Source organism: Hippoglossus stenolepis, chromosome 7 (assembly GCF_022539355.2).
Source record: "Hippoglossus stenolepis isolate QCI-W04-F060 chromosome 7, HSTE1.2, whole genome shotgun sequence".
NCBI lineage: Eukaryota > Metazoa > Chordata > Actinopteri > Pleuronectiformes > Pleuronectidae > Hippoglossus > Hippoglossus stenolepis.
This window is the reverse complement of record NC_061489.1, coordinates 14,471,637-14,493,979: the sequence shown is the minus strand read 5'-3', so window position 1 is coordinate 14,493,979 and position 22,343 is coordinate 14,471,637. Positions and strand designations below refer to the sequence as shown.

The following is a 22,343-nucleotide window of genomic DNA, read 5'->3' as shown; positions in this document are numbered from 1 at the left end:
GTGTATTAAATATTTAATGAACGTCTTAACAAAGCGTTGTTTATTTTCATCACTGTCAATGTGGCACACCTTAAATCCCTTTGATCTTTCAGAATCCAGAATAAATCTGGTCAAACAAGAAAACTCAAACAATGAGAACTGGAAGAAAAAAAATGAGAACTGGAAGAAAAAAAAGAAAGAACGGCAGGATCCTTTTGCACATTTAGCGATAATTAATAAACGTAGTTAGTTCTTCCAGCATTAGGTCGCATGCGTGGAACCGAAGGAAAAAACTGTAAACTGAAACTGAGCAGAGGACTGGGCAAGGCTAAACACTCAAACTATCTTATCTCATTATCCCGGCACATGTGGAATGAGTCTGAGATGAGGCCTCAGCATTGAGCTTCAGCAATAAAGCCTGTCAAGCCAGATAATTAGAATGTAAAACAGTATGCACCAAGGCAACCAGCAGCCCCTGGTGTTATGTTTCCTAGGCCCTTGCAAAGAAAAGACGGGTCCTCATTCAAACATCACATCGCTCCTCTAGGCCTCAGCTCCAAGCTGTCATGTAGAAATTATTTAGTATATTTGCATAAGTAAGAATGCTATAAATAATTAAGCGGCCGTAGACCCTAGTACACTGGGACAACAATTTCCTTAACACATAGACGTTGTGTTATTCTATTGCACAGACATCGGCACATCTTCCTGCCGTCTAGTTTATTGTCCGACGGCATTCTGAAAAATGAAAATAAATATTATTATCACTCAATGTTAGTGATACTAGCCTGGCCTCCCAAAACTATCTAGATCGGTGCATAACGGCCCACTGCGCTCACTTCGTTTTTTTGTATTTCGGTGCAGATTGAATAGCACAGCATCAACTTTAATTACGGAAGCAGTGTCTGAAAATGAATTGCCTGGTATAAATTGTGAGGATATATTTGGACTGCCCACGTGGAGTCAAATCTGTCCTCTCCTTATTGAACTGGAGCCTTGGAGCAGGAGTGTATAAATCCCCAGGGCGGTAAATGTGTCACCTTTCAGAGGGTCACTAACTTCATTAAGGCTAAAATGGATGCTACGTTCTCATTCTCTGAGCCCGCACAATAGGGCCGATGCCTGGTCGCGGCAGCTCCCCGACTCAATCTGCCTCTCAGTGTTTCCTGGTGTGTGTGATGCCTTTTCAGAGTAGCGCTATTGATGAGGTAATACCATTAGCATAAACGTTGCATTCGCCGAGCACGCACAAACAAATGCTTCAGGGTTCTAACACAAACAGACACACATTTAAACGTGAGTCTTCTCCTTCCATCCTCCTCAACATTAAATGATTGGCACAGCTGCCTTTATTGTGGCGTATTTCACCAATGAAAGGCAGTCTGAGGCTCAGTGACTTCACACAGCTTGAACTCACAGCAGCTCTGTGTCAACAGCCTTCAGTGGCTCCCGAATTTCCGCGTGCAATATCTCACATATCTAGCCTCTCCAAAAGACACGGGCCTGCACTATTTTCTATTCCAGTGGGATAGTTCGTGGAGGTGGTGGCAGGTTGGGAGGGTGGAAGCGCGGCGTGAGTGATGTCGCAGACAGCTCTGGCTGCTTTCGTCAGCTGGAGGTATGCCGCAGCCTGCTTGTGGTGCCGCTGTCTTTTGTATTCAGGGGAAACAACTGTACCCCGCAGAGCTTTCTGGAGGTATCACACATAACTGACGTTGCAGATCCCCTGATGCTGTGAACTTTCTTCTCTACCTTTCCCTTCAAGGAAATTTGAATGGCAGACAAGAGGGGATAATGGCAAACAATGGGGTGTATCAGACAGCACGACTGAGCTCAGACCTTGTGTTCTCATTTGAGAGGATTCATCTTCACTGAGCAGCGGTGATGTGGTTGAAGCACAACCCTGGTACCTGTTTACTTACTCTGTGGAGTTGACTGAACATCTAATACGAGTTCAGATGCAATCTCCCTAAATGACTGACTTCTGTTGACTCCAGAAATGAAATGGTATTTAATTTGTTTTCTGATTCAATACAGCCTGCGGGCTAATTTGATTGCTCTGTCACAAGGTAATCTATTATCCATGGTTTGTAGACACCCCACTGTGCCACCGCGCTCGGTTTCTACTTGATCGTATGGTCATGCACAAGGTCAATACCAGTGGCAGCCTACAGCAGTCTTGTTCTGCAACATCAACACATCCTTTGGCCAGCCACTGATCGAACGCTGCGGCATCCACCTTCAGCTGACCTTCCATTCAAGCGGTCAAACATTACAGCTTGTGTAAACATTGAACACATTTAGGATAGAGGTGTACGAGAGTGCCGGACAGCATGCAAAGCAAACCCAACCAATGTTTTTTGAGCGAAATGAAAATATTGCAAATTGACTGAACACAAGGTGGGGTCGATGCAGTGCAAACGCTTCGCTGTGATGTGTAATATTTGAGTTAAGAGATATATATGAGGTGGTTGAACGAGATTAATTGAATGTAATGCAATATTTTGCAATTCAGTTCAGTTCAACGGAGTTTCAAGTGTTGGGGTTAGGCTTATACATGAGACATAGAGTCCTTGCGTTCAGACTTTAAAGTAATTTAGAACTGGAGTTTATGTTGATACAAGCCAGGGGGGAAAGAGCACCAGCAAACCACGTACATCTTTTAGTCTGACGCAGTCGAGTGCATCATCAAAGAAAGTGAAACTACTGGATGAAATCATAAAGCTCATTCCTCCACCAAGGCTCAATCAAGCTGCACTCATTTGCTCATACTTATAGATATCATTCCCCTAATATGTCCGCTCATGTCAAGAAAGAATTCCTGTTTCCACCCCGGAATCTGGATCCACACCAAGATTTGTTGGGTTCTTTCTTGACGCATACGACATCCTTCCTCCAAGTTTTGCGGTAATCCGCACAGTAGTTTTGGCGTATTCATGCTAACTAACAAAGAAAAAAAGATACGCAGATGAAAGCATAACCTACTTGGCTGAGGTAACAATAGAACCCCATGCATGATGCACCGGTGCTTCTATTTTTTTCTATAACAGTGGTGAATACGGGATTACATATGCTGCGTATACACATGATATTTTGCCCTTTTATTGCACTGATATGCATTCAATCCCCCATTTTTTCACTAATGGGCATGAAATCCACAGAAGCACATAGAAGGTGTGAGAGGCAAAAACACAAACACACACACACACACACACACACCTGTATGCACACACGCAAACACACACAAGATGCCTATTAGCTGCCTGATTGGGGCTTTTCACTAAAATAGTGAGATATTTAACATGACAGTTAATGATTTTTACTGACAGAGCTTGTTACATCTTGATGAGCTTCACATTAAGATCTGCACACATATCACGACTCAACTCATTATTTCAGCATGCATAAACTCATTATTGCTAATTAAAAGGATAATTGCATGCATCTAGGACATTAAATTCCTCAATCAGCCATCAGGAAGGTGGACTAGGCCCCTGACTCATCCTACACTGTTAATTGGAACAATCTTTTGAATTCTTCAGCCAGAAACCTGCGCTCATCAACAGCACATATTGTCCTGTGAAGGCTTTATGATGTTGTGCAAACTGCCTCTGTGTGAGCCTGCATGATTATGGCCCTATTTAAATTATATTTGTTTGTTTTACAATGCTGTAGCTGTATTGTAGTTTATATGGTCCACCTGTAGCCCAGGACTGCAGAGCCTGGTCCCCACGGTTGAGATCTTTTTTTTAATTTTTACACGGTGATCTTTCTCCTTTCTTTAGTTTTACTGTCCAAGGATTTCATACGTGGTCATTTTTCTTTTTTACTCTATAGTTACACAACCGCTCGAACATATCCCAGAACATAACAATGCCAAGAAAATAAACCTTTCCGCACCCAGAGTATTATCACCTGGAGCTACACCCCCTTCATTGTCAGGTAATCTGGGATCGACAGGTTTTTATGTTGCCACAAAGTAAAATAAAAATGCAAAGGAGCTTAATATTCAGCTGTATGAGAAGTTTCAAACGGAGACCTTGTCTTTACAACCATCCTTAAATACTGCATGTACTGTAGCTCTGATAAGTGCAACAATATTATCATTATTATATTATATGTTCCGGTGTGATAGGCGATGAGATCAGGGGGAGAGTGGGAGAAAACAAAAACCACACACACGTGAACATGAGTGTGTCTGCGTGTGGATGACGACCAAGAGATCAAAACACGGTCACGTGGAAGATTCTCTCAAACCAAGAGAATCTCCGGTGAAATAATTGGGTTTGTAATTACCAGGACTTTTAGAGAAATGAAATCACAGCTCTGGCAATCATCATTTGAAGAACGGAGTAATGTCTCACTTCAACAGAATCGCAAATATGAGACAGCCCACTTATATTCTTGATGCATCTCACCATTCCTTCTCGGGTATCATACTTATGATGCACACTTAGGACTGCCTCATAGTTTTTATGATGTGTACTCATATGGATTCATGTTCTATTCAAGATATCAGAAAGCTTGTGAGAGGCTGCAGGAAAGAGAAGACTATGCTTTGGTAATAATTCCTGCATAAACATTACTTTAACAATTAAATAAGAATATGCACGCTCAGAGACAAGGTCTGTGACTCCTCTGCTAAACCTGTCTCTGTGGCAATGAGTCTGAAAATGAACTTTTCTCTGCTCGCAGACTCAACGGCTATTTGGTTTTTCCTTATCAGAGGGAGGTATGGTATAATCCCTGGCGAAGGCAATAAGGGCTGTCACTGTCACTGCTGACAAGGGCGTGGAGGAGGAAGTAAATATTCCATTTTAGCAATAAAAACTTGGCATGCTCTTCGGAGGGCAGAGACCGGCTCTGCCGTAGAGGTCAGTGGTGCCATGTAGGAGGCTGACATGTATTAAGATCTATAAGGAGCTCTGACAGCTTGTCAACGCCTACTGTAGAATCTCATTAACAAGATTTTATTATAGAATCAGGAATGAAACAATGGTAATATCTCGATACAGCCTGTTTTGATCTCCTCACCAGTGATGACATGGTCTGAAGCATGGTGAGTGAGTGTTGATCAATAACTCACTCTACAGACAAAGGGGATTTTTTTCAAACGTAAATTCCACAGCAGTTCTGTGCAGCGGTGATAAAAAGTGCGGCGTAAGAAACGGCGGAGCCACTGCTCCTTCTTTTTTTTTTACTTTTTAAAACAGATAGTGCCAGATGTAATAAATGGCCCTTTTTACAGGAGACAATGTGATGCAGATAAGAGGGGAGAGAGGTTGTCCATATATACTCTAGACTAATTACTTTTGATGCATTTACTGAGACACTGCTGACAAGTGTGAGTCTCCGAGCCACATACGTATTTATCAGCACTTGTGGGACCTATACAGTTCATCGCCTGTAATCCATCTAGCCTTGTCTACTCGCGACCTCTTTTGCTTTCCTCGTGTTTGACCCATTGTAACTGAAAGTAATTGCAGGCAGAAAACAACATCTAATGATTACTTTATCTGGGAGTGTGAGAGCGAGTGAAAAGTCACAGACAGGTACCTTCAGCGAGAGGAGGAGAGGCCTTTTTGTTCTCAACACACAATTTCAGACAACAAAGAATATTATTGACTTGGCTGAGATTAGAACACCAAAACAAATAACAAAGCACAGAGAGAGGACAAAGTGCACAAAGAGAGAAAGGATCTCTTGAACAATCCAGGGCCACGCGCTTGCCATTGTTGCCATTGATTAAAAGTATGTTATAGGTTGAAGCGACCATTTCCCCACTGAGAATATACAACAGCAGCAGAGTGTGAAGACTTAATTTATTGTAAATCCCCTTTTTTCTCCAAGTCACCTTTGTTGTCACGAGTTGAAAGAAAGAAAAATCCAAATTTGTTTATGTCCTCAGCATAAAATGTTCTCAGAAAAGCAAAAAACGCCGACTTCAACAACCACATTCGTGTGATTTCCATCGACAGGGAGCACAGCTGGGAAGGCAGAGCACAGAAACAGCTATTCTCCGCGACACTTGACTTTCCGCGTGTGACATTGGTTGATTACATCTCCTTCATTATATCTGGACCACTGTTGGGCCTCCCTACCCGAGGACAAGACGCGGGTGCAACCATCAACACAATCAGGCCTGGCCAAATACCCAGCGTGGGCCAGATGGATGAGAGGTGAAAACACCATAACAATCTGCAATCAGCCCTCATCACCGCGATGACACACAGAGGAGGAGGCACAGAGTTACTACGGGGGGTAGAAACACAAGACAGGCTCATGTACAGTAGACGTGCACACACACACACACACACAGAATCAAACACATTTTTCATGTGAGGGTAGCCATTAATTATTTTCTTTTTCAGTCTGTACTTGTGCAGAATGTGGATGATAATAATGTAGATGTACTGGAAGTGTGCTGTCATTGGCGAGGAAAGCATTCATGAATGCATATTTATAAGGTTAAATATAAAATGCAATGCACAAAATGGATAATGTGAGGTCACGGAAATGAAAGTAACGAGCGTGGAATGAAAAGGAAGCAGAAATATTTGAGAGAGATTGAGAACAAAAGGAAAACAGGCTGATTAAGTGGAGCCTGACAAAGCTGTCTTGATATCTGCGACAAGATTGGATTGTCCCAGCAGGACTAAACAATCATAATTTTGGGAATTTTCAGTCTAAGAATTAACATGTCACTTATCACGATCAGATTCCGTTTTTTAAAATCAAAACGTGGAGCTGATTTGCAGCATAAGGGACTCCTCTGGGATCTGAACCTGTTGCATTTATAGGAGACATTAACCACAGGATGTTTTCTGATAATAAATGAGGCCCCTGGTTCACGTGATGGAAGCGAGACTACGGAGAGACGAACCAGCCACCACTGCACCACTGTCATGTAACAAGCAAATCCATCACGCTGACCTATTGCCCCCAGTTATTATGGAAAACAAGGATGAATCGCATTAACATTGAGGAAGAAGTTCCCAGATCTGTGCAGCCTGTCTGTGCAGCCGATGGATTCCGCAGGAGGAGAAGAGAGGGTAATAAACTAGGTGCCACTGCATATGCTATATATCTTGCAGTCATTGATGATTAGCTCTGTTTTCCCTTAGCCATACATTACTGTTATTGCCTCCCCGGCCCGGCAGATAGGAAGTGGATACAAAAGCATCGTGAAGCCCATCTTTCAACGGATAACTGGCAGGCTGAAAACCACTCAGCACCGGGCGGCCGCATGATTTTAGTGCACGAGTGACCCGGTCATGGTGAAAATTGTAATCTCTAATGTGGAAGAGCTGCGAGGAGGACCCACTGTGCACGCTTCATTGTTTTTCCAGGGGTGTGTGTGTTTCTCTACAGTGAGATATTTCTAAGTGAAATCATTTAGTCTCTAAAAAGGAGCCTCTCTTCAGATGTCAACAGCTCGAGTCCTGGCGCTTAGTCCTACTTGACTATTCCGTGTGTGTGTGTGTGTGTGTAATCTATATGAGGCGTCAATGTCAGGACCAGACACACATCCTGTCCCTTTTCCTCTTTTCTTCCTCCATTTTCAAAAGATTTCGAGGACAGCTTAGGCTTGAATGCAGACTGCATGCGGTATTAGTCACAGTCATTAGTGCTGAGCAAACTTATATTTGAAATATCAGTGTGTGGTGTAGCATGGTAAAGGTTTTAATATGAGGGGCAGCCTCTCTCCTGATCCCCCTGTGCATGTACACTTTAAAGGTTTTCCTCCTCCGAAGCGACACAGACCCTCCTCCGGGGACAACTATTAATTTTTCACTGAAACCTCCCCTGAATAATGAATTCTGTCCTATTTATATGCTGTGATAAGTCCACTGAATGTCTAAAAAGGGGTTATCATGAAAAGGGTAAGGCTTTCAGAGAAAGACCTGTCCCTGCTTAACATGTTTAATTCATCCGCATCGCCATGTTCTTGAAAGCAGAAGAAAAGTCATATAATGTATCACTGGCAAACATGAAAGCCGACACAAACGGCACATTCAATAAATCATAGCCTTACTTTGACTGTTTTGATGTTGACTGTCACAATCCTCCACCCAAACGCCCGTCGCAGAAAGTTCAGATGTATCCTTTTTACTCCCCCAGGCCCCGGCTGACAGATACGTTCTCACTAAAATCACAGAGGTACTCAGTGTGTTAATGTCTCTGTCACTATGCACTTTATTTGGGTTGTGTTGAGTGCAAGCATTGTCAACTAACACTCGCGACAGGGCGAGAGCGACAGATACCAGATAGACACGCCGAGGGGGAGGTAGCGCGAGGGCGCACGGCTGCTGCTGGGACGTAAATAAAAAGATGTAAAGTTTAACCCATAAATAATGCACTAAAAACTAGAACATGCTTCAAACTCTGTGCAAAATAAATCGACCCGCCTTGATAAACATTTCATAACACTTAAAATAGCTGTGGCTGTATTGACTTCTATTTGCAGCAGGATAGAAGAAGCTTAATTTCTGCGCTGTTTGTCTCGGCGCTTTAAGTGAAGCAAACCATTCATTACAGTCTCAGACTAAATAACCATTCGGTTGTCACATAATAAAAAACTGCCGCTCTTACACAAACAGGATTAGTTGATGTTACACAACATGAACAGTATCGCACAGTGTTGCTGACATAGATTAGCACATGATACAGAACTGTGGTGATTTTAGGACAGTGTATCTTAAATCATCAAAAATATAAACACAAATGCAATTACAGCTAGATTTTGGCCCTAGTCAGTCTGGTTATATACCGAGAGGAAATATACAAGCTGCACCCTCATAGATATCAGTTCCCTTAATATTCTGTTTCATCAAGATCCAAGAATTATTCCCTGTGATATGGTCAAAATGTTGAAAAACATCTCACATCTCACACGCAAATGTAATGGTTTTAAAGTTTCGTAAGAGAGGTGTTCAGTTATTTTTGTGAAAGTTTTACACAGATACAAACAAACCAACCAAAACACAAACAGACAGAGGTGAAAACATAAGCTCCTGGGCTGAGATAATTAGGGACAAATGTAATTATCACTTAAAAATAATTTGTTTTTGTGCTGTTAGTTTCATATTTGTCTGACTTGAGTGTCACTGTTGTAGATTTGACCTAAATATATTGTAACTTAGCTTCATCACGTTCAAACTATTTTGAGATGATCAAACTACTTGTAGTTGAAAACTTGTAGCACTGCTGTGGCAAATCTAACAGCTCCTTTTTTTTGGGCTCCAAACAGTCAATAGGGAAAATAAAAGATGGGGGGAAAAAATGGAGAGAATTATATTAAAATAAAAGGGCAAAAGGAAGAAAGTAGGTTCACTGATTGTGTTCTGCCTGTGATGAGGAGGGGAATGCTCCAGTGGCTCCAGCAGTCCACAGAGGAGGAGACAGTGAAAATAGCCACGCGACTACTGCGCTCCGGAGACTGCCGGCAACCCATTGACCTCAATGTCTTTTGTGCTGTTTAGCCCAGAGCGCTAACTATCAGATATTAACACCCCAACGTCTTTGATTTTGTGCGCCTGTCAGGCCCAGAGGGCTCTTGTGTATATTGTTTGTCCCGGGGTACCATCCTCTTTGTGTCAGTTGTTCCCCCTCTAACATGACAAACACCCACAAAGAGGCAAGGGTATGTCACATTACTACTAGCTGGCATCTAGTATCAGCTCTAATGTTGACATGTCTCTGGGGAGCCCCGGGGATGCCGTGGAGACACAGGAAGTTGTCAAAAATAAAAAAATAAAATCCCTGATTGTGACTAACATGTTTGGATGTTTGTTGAATTGTGGGAGAAAATTGCCAGAGCTTCTCCAGCACCACGGCCACCGCTGCTACAATGACATCACCGTAGCCAATTTCATCCCCGCAGTTTATTTCAAGCGACCGTGTCCGTGTGCGCTTGTACACACACGTTGTGCACGTGGCTGAGTAAGTGCACGGCAGAGAGAGACACAGGCCTGCTCCCTCTGTAATTCAGTGTGTGAAGCCACCAATACCCATCTCTATGATAATTTCCTATTCACTGTGAGCAAAGACAGTAACACTGATACAATTCATTTCCCCTTTATTAACTGGTGCGGAAACGTTGGGCCTGGCAGAAGTGACTTCTCAAGTCGTCCAGGGCTGTGGGGGCGGCAGGGTTTGTTTTATGGGTGGGAGGAGAAAGCTGCTCGTGTGGGGGTTGATGGTTTTGGGAGCCAGGCTTCAGTAATAGACATTTGCCAGAGAGAAGAGGCTCAGTTTCTGTGAACATTTAGTGGACTATTGAGCGTCTTCCTTTGAATGAGACCCTGTGTCAAAGCCTTTCAGATATAAAGTAAAAAATATATATATTTAAAAAACCTTTGGCAAAGTTTTATTTTCATATATGTCCTATTTGCATTGCTTGTTTGAGTTTGAGCATTTGTCAGAGATTGCATTTGGCCATGGACATTTTCCAGAGTTTGTCTTTCATGTATGACAGATGCGGCGGGAGCTTGTCGGAGTCAGATACATTCACAAAAGCAGGGAAACGATGACGCATGGGTAGAGCAGGGAGCAGGACATTACGCACACATTCTGCTGAGGACGTTTTTTTTTAATGCATGTCGACACTGGCGTTGGTCCTTATAGCCAAGAGATCTCAAAACTTAGATTTTTTTTAGTTTTTAACATCTTTGTTGACGTCTAATACGTGTATGGTAACTTTTTGGGATCTTGCGATATTTGTCTTCTATTTTTCTTTTTCACTTTTGTGTCCATCGCATGGTAGAAAAGTCATTTACACGCCTACTCGCTGTGAATTACTGCTGTGTTCTCACTCAGAAATTTACTGGTAATCATATTGGCAGGCTGGAAAAACTATGGGAAAGGTCAGGAGCAACTGACTCGGACATTTGTGTTCTCCCTCCAGAAAATGTCTGGAGTTCAGTGCATGTCTGAAAGCAGATAGTTTCTGTGAACACTTAGTTTAAAAAAAAAAAAAGAAAAACCTTTGGCAAAGTTTCATTTTCATATATGTCTTATTTGAATTCTTGTTTGAGTTTCACACGTGACATCCAGTCAAGTCCAGTCCATCACAGTGACATTCAATTCACTCGAATTGATGACTTGCCGTCAGTCTGCCATTTTTATCTCAGCATGATGTCCTTTTTATTTTTCTTCATCCCCGACTCTTCCTCTCTGCACTCTGATATATTGCTAATTATTTCAAACTATCAGGTAGACAGTTTCAATTTCAATCAAACCCTGTCTTCTCTCGCTGACCTTGGTAACAGGGTTGGTCCCTCAGCCCTGATCAGTTCCTCTGGCAGTTATGGTCGCAATTTAGGAAGAAATTTAAACTCAATTCGAGCCTGACTTCAGTGAATACATGCTGAGTCCACTGATGTTGGAACAGGAGTGTGCTATGTTCCTGTGAAACACTTAATGTGATGATTGAAAAGGGCCCAGTTAAAGCTTTAAGGCATAACTGGGCACTCTGGTAGCTGTGAAGGATAGATTTACAGCCATATGCAGCTAATCTAGCTTGTCTCGTACGCTGTGAATCTTAATACACTGATTTTTATGATGACACACTGTGTGATGGCAGTTTACACTATTTTTTTGCTCACACTGTCGCCAAGAGGGCAAATGTAGCCGTGCGCCGTCGGTGCAGCAAACGTCCAGTCTTCATAACAGTTCATCAAAAATCACGATTAAAATAATAGTTTTGCAAAGGAAAGATAAAAGAGCCTGGTAGATCCTGCTGCAGCAGACGGAGGGCACCATGTATGTAAGAAAAACAATTACGTGATATTGACAGCTAGTGCAATCAAAGGCTCCCCTGCCAGACTCGATGAGGTGCCAATCAAGTGAGTGTCTGTGCCTCATGTTGCCGCCGCCGCCGCCGCCGCCGCTGCTGCCTTTCATTTTAGAGTCAGAGGAGAATCTGCCGTGGTGAATCATCAGTCGATAGCTCAGAGCTGATGGTTAATGCTGATTGATGACATTCACCTAGCCCCTCATGCCCCCAAATACCTAGCATCTGCAATAAACAGTACGGGTGAAGGTGGAATCAAGACAGTGAATCACAAGGAAAAAAGTGAGGTCTGCTTTCTAAGTTATTAGTCATAGTGCAATGCCCGCTCTATGCATGTTTGCTTGGCCTGTGGTGATGCTGGTTGCAGCTTTCTGTCGGAAACTTCAAAAGGGACCTGCAGTAAAGACCGGCTGCGGGGCTCAGTCCCCAGAACCCTAAGGTTGCACCACAGCTGTTCACCTGTTTATTCAAAGTCCAGTGAGCTGGACTCAGTACGCAGGACGCAGAACTGGAGAATCATTATCAGTATTTTTGGCATGATCGACAACATCACTTGTGTTTGACGAGTCCCAGCCACCGCTGCTGCAGAGCACTGGTTCGATATCTATTCAAGGTTTGTTAATATTGAGCGTATTGCATGTACAAATCAACCTTGTACTTCCCTGGGTCACTAACAGCGCACATGCCACGTGTGCGGCCAATAAGACGAATGGTTCTTCAGATATTTTATTTATTATTGCTATTATTATCATTATAGTGGTAGTAAAGGTACTAGTGTACGTACAAGTTCTAGCAAACTTGTTTGGATTAACATTGCAACGAACTAGCGACAGAGCATCTGTCACCGTGTTTTGATGCCTTTATTGGTTTTGCGACAAACTGGTTTCTCATTGAATGTTGCTAAAGGTCGTCCGTGATTGATTTAAGCCATAATTAAAATGATTATTAAAAGAAATGATAAAGCACCAGATGCTTTCTCTTCATTGTCCCCTGGAATAATGTGAATTAGAATGTCATTCAACACGTGGCATTAGCCGACGCAACCTGAAGGCGTTAAAGAACAATTTAGTACGTGCATGTAATTAAAGTGATTCTATCAAATGTGACATTTCTTTCACCACAGTATTCAGCCACTGCTCTTCCTCCCGTTCACCTGTGGTGGCTTGCACACGGCAAGAGAAGGGAAAAAAAAATACTGTTTGTCGACACTGAAAAAGATCATTTCTGTGAAAGTATCTTAATGTGAATTTATGTGAAACATGGCAATGGTGAGCTGTAATAGGCACCGTCTAACCTAGAAATGTCACGCAGGAGGAGGAACACTGCAAGACAACATAGGCATGATATTGAATCGCCTAAAAGTGTCACTCCTAGAATAAAAAAATAAAATGATTTTCCATCTCTCGCTAGTCTCTCCCTTATTCTGTTTATCTGTTTATTTTTTTTAGACTTTATCGTCACCTTGAGATGTGCATATTTGGTAGTATATGTCATTGTTAAAGCCCATGTTGGATCGGGGGGAACTTCCTCTGCAGGTTGTACGTGCACCAAGGTAAAAGCATTAAGGGATGCAGTCTAAAAAAGAAAGGAAAAAAAACAGCCATTATGGTGGATGTGGTCCACTGATGGTTTCTTTCAGCAGGGTTTGCAGCGTTCCTTTCATTATCCCTCCTCCACTCCTCACCCACACAGCCGCTCTTATTTACAATGGCTCTCAGAGAGTCAACATATTTAAGTCCGACTTAAGGGACGGCGGATCTGCTAAGCATCTATCTCTTTGACATAGACACAGAATAAACTAATTTGCTAATTTGCAAGCATGGGGCCCCAGTCGTTCATAATTCATTATGGAAATATAATCATCATACCAGAGATGATGAAAAGAAAAGAATAATAAGACCATAACATTGTATGAGAGACATTTAAACAATCTGCTCCACTTAAACAATCTCGGCAATTTAGAGACTACAAGGAAAGCATCTGTCTCCCATCACCTTTGTTTCAATTGCTCTTTCATTCAAACAGGTTTTGAAGAGTAATTGGCCACAATTATAGCAGTATGTCCTTTCACTTTTTTTTCTTCTGAAATATTATTCATTGTTATTATTAAACTTGTTGAGAGCACTTCTCTGGGTTCTCCTATACTGTACATCTTAACCACGTAGCAGTGATAAGCAGCCACAAAGCTCCAAAAAGCCAAGTGGCGAGAGGGGAATAATCATTAATAAACAGCTTCCCGGAGACGCGTCCTGTCAGAAACAATTATCGGGAATTGAAATGCTATAAGGGACAAATCACAATGATGTTCCATATATGACACTTCACTCCCCTTCTACTTCTCGTTCGGTCTGCACTTCACAGAGCGCACAACAAAGCATTGGAAACTCTACTGGCAGAGGAAGAAAGGGTATTAATTTTCCAACCTGGAAACGGTAAACTGAAAATACCTGTGAAGTGGATAATTCTGTCTGGGGGAGACATGTGTTTTCCCCCTTCCTTGTGTCAACACAACTTCTTTTGAGGTGTGCAGCGATGTCTGTATGGGCCTGATAAGTCTCTTATTCTCGGCAAAGAGTAATTTGCAAAATGCAGACGGCTGTACACAGACTCTCCACATTGTTAATTAAATCATTCTGCCTTTGATGTTTTCTCAGGTTTTAATGGGAAAATAACAAAATTAAATAGGATGCTGTCTTAGCTCCTTATGAAAAGGATGATGCATGGATGGTGCATCAATTATTGAGGCTGAAATACGGTAAATAAATTAAATTAAGCGTAAATAAAACTGCATGACTTCCTTCTCAAAGCAAAGCATTGTTTTTGCCTTCTGTCAAGGCGCTGGCGTGTGAAAGGGAAAGAAAACATATTATTCACAGTTATTTACACCTTGTGCTTTACCTGTTGCCAAATAATATTTCAATCAGAAGTTCAGGCAACAATCCAACGAATTGTGTGATATAAGGTTCAGGTTTCGTCTACACTATAGCACATAGATGTTTTTTCACGGATATTTTAAAAGAAAAACAAAAACAAATACTCAAACAAGCATGCAGGCCCAGTTGGTGGCGATGAAGTCTACGATCCATCAGATAGGCTACCAGAGAGGAAGATTGTGAGCGTGCTCAGTAAGCTTTGTCAACTGGTATATATATATATATCCTAAGTGAGGACAGAGCATAAATGTTTTTCTTCCTGGTAAAATCTTTGCAAGTCACTACGGGCTGCAACATGTTTCACAATCTTTGTGTAGCTTCTTTCAACTCATTCAACATTAACATTTTCCATGTGAGAGAAGCCTCTGCAGTCGATCTACTTCAGAAGAAAACATGAAAAAAAGGAGAGGTCACGGAGTTGACATGGTGGTTTGGAGCTCAGTGATTGTGATTATATGCAGCAGAATACACCTTTCAGCCTTTTCTCTCCTCCTGCACCCTGCCTCTTAATTTGATCAATAAAGATGAGTTTCTCTCCATAATGAAATTCACACTCAATCCCGAGTTTGTCAGTAGCCACAAAGAAAGGTCAAGTAATAAAAGGAGATTTTTGTCTCGCGGAGAAAAAAGAAAGAACAAACTGCCTGATTGTTTAACTCTTTTCAACACCGGGCGGCTTAAAAGTGTGATGTCATCCGTCCAGTTTAGTCAATAACTTCCTGGGCCACAAATATGCTCTGAGTATGACTTTTGCACTAATCAATCCGCTAACACTTTGTGTCTGAGGAGCAGAAGTCTACAACTCAGCCGAGGAGCGCGCATTCTCCAAGTGGGGTCAAGCTGATAACAGAATACAGCCCCAAAGGTGTTAATGGCAAGCTGATTATCTGACTGGTTAGTGTTTTTACGCCGACCTCTAATTACTTCCAAGGCTAGTTTTTGAAAAAGCAATTATGAGCTGGGCAAACTGTACATCTCTCACTTAAGCGGTTCAGTGCTTTTATTATGCATTGGGCCTAATTTGCAAAAATATATCGGCAACAAGTAGATACAGAAATAAATAAAAACCCTGACTTGTATCTGCTACCACGTGCCAGTATTTGTACATTGTGCAAAATAGAATGCCTATTATAATTCAGCCTGTAATTGCAATTAGCCTTGCGAATACAGATAATACATGCAAAATGTCGCAAAGCACACAGCACTGAAGGCTGTTATATGCACACACGAAATGCATGATTATTTACTTACTTGATGCTGCACATGAAATATCTGTGTCACATATATGAGTAAATTAATAATATTAAGCACATTAATGTCAAAGAAGCACATGATGAGTTTAACTCTCCTGGTTTTTTTCTTTGTTTGCTTTTATCCGCCTCTAGAGGGCGTTTAGTCTCCCTCACTGTCTCGTTTCAGTGTCTTTCAATGCCAATGTCAGTTTTGAAAAGTAACTTAAGACCTCACTAATGCTGCAGCTAAGCCCCTTGATGTACTATTCAGTCTGAGGTACCTCTACAGGGCTCTCTGTTGCAGCGTGTTACCAGCAACACATCCCCCCCACAGCATGTGTAGCGCTGCACAAGGGGGAGCAGCAGACACGCATAAACCCCACCATCGAGAAATGTGCAGTGGATTTCTTTAGTGCTCACTTGACAGAATGTGGATTTTTTTCTCTCCTTGTAGTCCTCCTTGAACAGTCAAGTGCTCCCAAAAGAAGGAAAAAAGACATAAAAGATGATTTTTTTTTTTTGTGCATTGTGTTATTTTTTATTCTGAGTTATTATCTTCGAAGATATATAGTTGGCTTTCTTATGAAGGGGCACGCATATACCTCAGTGCAACAAAGAAAGCACCGCAGGTGAGGTCAGATTATTTTAAGCTAAGATTGGAGAGGTGCGAGGCACCTGCTTAAATGATGTGTCCCGCTTCTGTCTCGCCGCAGATGTCCAAAAACAACTTGACAGGGTGGCCCCACAGACAGGCCCGAGATTAATGATTTGTGACAGCTTCAACAAGCCAGGATATGAACAGTCGTCCTGCGGCCATTACATAAGTAGAAACAGCTGTTGTTTCGGCGCGGGCTTTCACATCTCACTGTACCCGGTCCACACAGAGGTGCGGCGGGAGAGGGGGGGGATGAACAATACTGTGGAGGCAGCAGGTTTTGCAGAGAGCGAGCGTGCGGCTGCTAGCGCCGGTTGCAATTTCACCAGAGCCCTGCATCGGTGAAATCAGTGAAAACTACAGACCGTTTCTACGTGGCTCATATTGATGATTTAGGAGGCTCTCGTCAATGACACTTCTGTAATTATGTTTGACAGTGTGAATTATGTTCGGCAGTGATTCTGCTGCACAGACTATGTTGTGATTAGCACGGGGCATGAATGGAGCTAGATTAAACCCAGTTGCAAATACAGTGAAGGAACTGCAATTAGATACGACATTATTCCTTTTCCATTTGATTTGAGAACACTGCCTTGTTCTGTCACAATAGGATTTAGATAGTCCCATTGTAATGAAAGCCTATTTTCAAACCCGGTGAATGTACAGAACATGACGAGCCACTTTGTTCCAACAGGACAAAAGACAGGCTTGGCATGTGTTTTCTGACAATTGCCTTTGCTTGCTATTTCTAAGTCTTTTTTTTTTCTGGATCACCCCAAAGAGCGATCCAGAGCCTTGAACACACGTCCAGAAATAAAGCAGGGAGATTGCTTTGTATTGAAGGTACAAGCACAGACTGAATCCTTTGGAATGATCGTTTTCTTTTTATCAACACTGCTCAAGCTTTTATCCAGTTATTATAGTTCAGGAAAAAAAAAAATACTGTTGTTTAAATTGGTCTTTTAGCAACTGTTTAATTAAGTGTGTAACAATTAGCACCTCATAAAAAAATGATGACTAACAATTTCGGTATTCTCTTGGTACGTTTGAACTACACTGCCAAAACCCAATGCAAATTTCCCAGGAAACCGTCATTGCATATCCTGTAAACAATTAATATTCTTTACCCATTCATCCTTTTTGCACAAATCTACATTAGGGCTCCAAGATGCCAGAGTCGAGGTTTGCATGTCTGCATGCTCTGTCCTTGTTTAGGATTCAGCAGATGGAACCATGGGATGGAGGTTATCAGCCATCCCATTCCCCTCTGGACTGTAATTCGTTGTCGACAATGTGCTATGGACCCTAAAGGCCTGCCATCTGCTTACTTTCACTCCTTCCAAAGGTGAGAAATTTCAAACCACCTGGTTGATGTGTTAGCCGTGCATGCCACCCTCGTCACTCTCGTGCCCATGTCCATGTTGTGCACGGACAGAATTGTTACATGCGATGAAATTACTCTCAAAAGTCAACAGAAAAATATGAAACATTTGTAAGTAGATGCTACGGGTGGTGATGGGGCAATGACATATTTAAAACACTTAGGATGCTGACCCGACTCTAGAATAAGAAACTATTTTGAGTTGGGCAAAGATTTGATGAATGACCCACGTTAACATTGAATTCTCAAAGTCATTTATGGATTTTGGCACTAATCACAAAGCTTGTGCATGTGGAAGTGGAATTGATTTAAATCAGAGGTCTTGAGGCACTGTCACTTTTCACTGTGAAAAATGAAGTGAGTGGTAAAATAAACTCCTTTTCTCGTGCACGGACAATGAAACACACACTTTTCCTTCAAAAAAAACCCAAACAATTATTGAATATTCATCAACATATTCTCACAGGACTGAAGTAGCCATGCAAAATGTGCTAACTCATACTCTGTCTGCTCATTCACAATGTGTCCAGTCATTCATGTTGAGCTCTTCCTCTGCGCTCAGAGACTTGCTCGCAGAGGGGAAGGAATTTTCAGGCCTTGAACGGATGTCTTATTGCTTATGGGTCGCCACTGTGTGCAGAGATTGCATTTTGACAAGCAAGCCATCCTTAATCCTTGGTCACGTCCAGTTGCCAAGTCGATGTGACCACATTTCTTCCCCTTTTTGTGTGTGTACGTTTGAGCATGGGCAGTGGCTTTTACACACAATATATTGTATACAGCTAATCTGCCTGACGAAAATGCTGAAAAATCATATACAGCACAATTTGTTTCCTTGTAAAAGTTTCGGACTTATTAAAAAAACTTATAGTCCAGTGAATTTAGTGATGAAGATTATTACCCCCAATAGATTTTTAAATTCAAGCAGGTGGGAACTTTATTGTGTAACGTCGGCGTGGAAAAACATTTAAATACTTTAGGAACACGTGTATATCACAGTCATGTATTTAACTGGTTGACTAAATGACCACATAAAAAAACAGAAAGAGCATTACTGGAATACAACAAGGGCATTTTTGCAAGCTCAGCAGAATAGACCAGGCACGGACATTTTGGAATTTGCTGGCCCGATTTTTGTAAATTAAGCAACATTTATCTCTGAAACACATACGACCTCATATCTTTTGAGTTAGCTTTTAAATTTCAGCAGCCGAGAAAGTCTTCTATATGAGGATGTACCAATCATGACAACTGTGAGTGTGCAGTAACGTCTGGCCATTTCCCGGTCAAATGCCACACTCCTTTTTGCTGGATTAAGCAGATTTAAAATGTGTAAAAACACTGTGTCCCATGTGTCTCTTTATGCTTAAATATTGAGCTCTTATCCCAAGCTTCCAGTCTAACCCTCTATACATCATCAAATTGATCTAGTAAGGAAGATTTAAGCCTGAGCCTGCAGACAGAAATCTCGTTCCAAGGTCAGGCAGTGGGAGGCAAAGGCCATGGGTCACCTGTCTCCTCACACCTACCCTTGATGTATCCCCGGCCTAACTCCCCGGGGACCCGAGTGATTCCTATTCTGCTGATGAGTTAAACCTGCTTGAGCCTTAGGAATCCACAGGATTTCCATCGGCCTTGTCTGCTGCTGTGTAGGACAGCAATCGTACCACTAAGCTACATCAATCAATATCTATGCAACATGGACACAGCGTGTAGCAGCTGGCAGAGCCAATGAGTGACGTCTGAAGTTTGTCCAGCGGAGTTCAACTCGCAAAACCTCTGGGTTATTCATCAAGTGATGGATTATTCCTGTGACTCTGCATGGGCACATGGATTCTTTAGGAAGCATAATCTCATTACAGGAAATGACTCGGTGCCTCGATGCAGAGATAGAGGCAGTGGCGAGCCGTGTTGCCATACACTTAGATTCAGGGTTGCTAAGTATAGCGCATGCAGCCAATAAAAGCCGCGGACAGAAGGTATCCTCTGGGCGCTCGGAGAAACGCTACATATTAAATGGAGCGGCAAACTTTCTCTTTTTTGAAATGAGGCATTATGTATGCATGTGGGGTTGTTTGTTAAAAACCCTTGTCTGCTGTCAGGCTTCACCTCCTCTCCCCTAAGCCCGGAGAAGGAAACATAAGCTGTTTACAAATACACTATGACAGGTTGGATACTGCTAACTTAAGTTTTCATGTCAAAACCTGTCAGTGACATTTAACAAGAAGAAAGAACATGTCAGATCTAAAATGCTTCCAGAAAATACGGAAAATAAAAAACGCCAAACCAGCTGACACATGGACGAAAATAGCACTTAACCTGAGTAGCATCGATGTACTTTAGTTCATAACACACAGCTTTACCATTTACATGTAATCACATGTTCTGATCTGATATATGTTCATACTTTTTTGAGGTACTGTAATCCCACAATAAAAAACAGATCACTTCATTGTATTATAACCCATTTCTTTCTGTGTATGGAGGCCGATTGAGTTTGATACTGTAGGTGTCCTGCAAATTCGTGGCTACCGCTTCTTTTTGTCCCTGTCCCTGTTTCCACCTATAGCAGAATGTGTGCAGGATAAATATTGAGTTTGAAAGGCTACGGGCTGTTTTTTTTAGTTCAACTTGGAACAGATTTTTTTTCATGGGCAGTGTGCAATCATTGAGCTGTGTTATTCCCTGTGATCGCCAGACCAAAGTGCACAAACAGAAACACACACATGGGTGCGGACACACACATGTGCACGTGGCGCGGCTGTGTGAAAATGTGACTTCACAACATCAACAACATATTCAGAGGGAAGATCAGAGTGAGGAGACATCAGACACCCAAGTCCAGGTGATACCACCATGTTTTTTTTATTTTCTATGGTCCAACAGTTTTGCCTCTCGCACTTTGGATCGGCCAGGTCTGTTGTCAAGGCAACGCGATGGACATACAAACCCCCAAAATTAAGAAGCTTTCACGGGTACCAGAACTCCGTAGAATGATTGTGCAGCAAAACATGACGCTGTAAAATCAACTGGAGAAAAAGGACAAAAATAAGATAAATGGACTGCAGCTGCACTATTTCATTCTAAGTGGGGAGGTAGAATAAAACTAAGTAGAATAAAGGAATTTTTATTTTTATTCAAAGAAACTGAAAAATGTGCATGTTTGCATGCCACCAAAGCATTTTTAAAAATACTGTTATAATTCATTCTTATAGATAAAGCCACGGCTACCTTTGTTAATACCAACGAACAATGTTGGCAAATATTCCCAATTTGCACCAGGAGAAACAAGACATACAAGTGTCTGTTTTTCATTTGCGTTATCTCATGAACCTACCACCGCATAATGCTCCGTTGTGCTCGTCAGATTAATTCCTTTCATTAAGTTATCATTTTTCGGATTTTTAATTTTCCCAGCTTTGTGGTTTGTGTGTGCGTGTAGTGGGCTCTGCCTGTCTGCGGTGCCTTGGAGGCTTTAGTAATGAAAAAGGAAACAACTTCAAAGAGATTAAATCATCAGCTTTGGATAATAACGAAACAATAAGATAGCTCATCATTTTGTCCTCCTGTTGCAGCCACTGTACTGGAAATCAGGGAAGAATATGTTGAATAATTTGTTTATATGTTCGTTCGCTTTCTCTCTCATTTTAGTCTTCTTTTTTTTTTACTTGGTTTTTATTAAAATGAAGAAATCTGGGCGAGGAAAGTGTGGTGGTTAACAGCCAATAAAGTACACAGTGGTTTTAGAAAACACACAATAACTGCGCCTGAGATCAGAGGCTGTTGTTCTGCCATCATATGCAGCTCCGGAAAAAATCCGGGAGCACGTCGAAGCAAATCATGAACTCGACTGCAAGGAGAAATATTCGTTTTTTACACTGCAAATTATAGTAGCGGCCGCGGTTGTTGTTCGGGAGCTCGGCATGCAGCTTATCAGGGCATTGCATATTAGAGAGCGATACAAATGTGCTGCCTGGCCTGTGGGTGTAGTGTGGCTTTGAGCTTGTTAAAAGGGCCCGGTCAAGTTATGTCAGATTTTAACAGCTATCCGCACAGATTGGCCTCTCCGGCATTCTGAAGGCCCATAAAGCCTGATTCATCACCCCTCTCACTCGCAGAGGGCACGCAGAAGGCAGGGAAAGAGCAGCACTCAGGTATGCTAAAGTCATCCATGATGGAATCTGTCAACTCTGCAAATGGCTCCCTTTCGCCCCGCTGCCTTGTGCATTTTATCAGCTGAAGGAGTCGATGACAGAAAGTCTATTGAACTCTGACTGTCTCTCCATACAAATTATTTCATTCCGCCGAGCAACGTTTGTGTTCGGACGGAGTTTGATTATCAGTCAAATTTGTGCCCGGCTTGACATTA

At 42.0% G+C, this 22,343-nt stretch overlaps 1 protein-coding gene across 2 annotated transcripts in view; it reads right to left on the bottom strand.

The window, feature by feature from the left end:
• The window catches only part of pcdh11 (protocadherin 11), a 124,942-nt gene that overhangs the window by 4,758 nt on the left and 97,841 nt on the right, over positions 1-22,343 (bottom strand). The gene's annotated exons all lie outside the window — the stretch shown is intronic.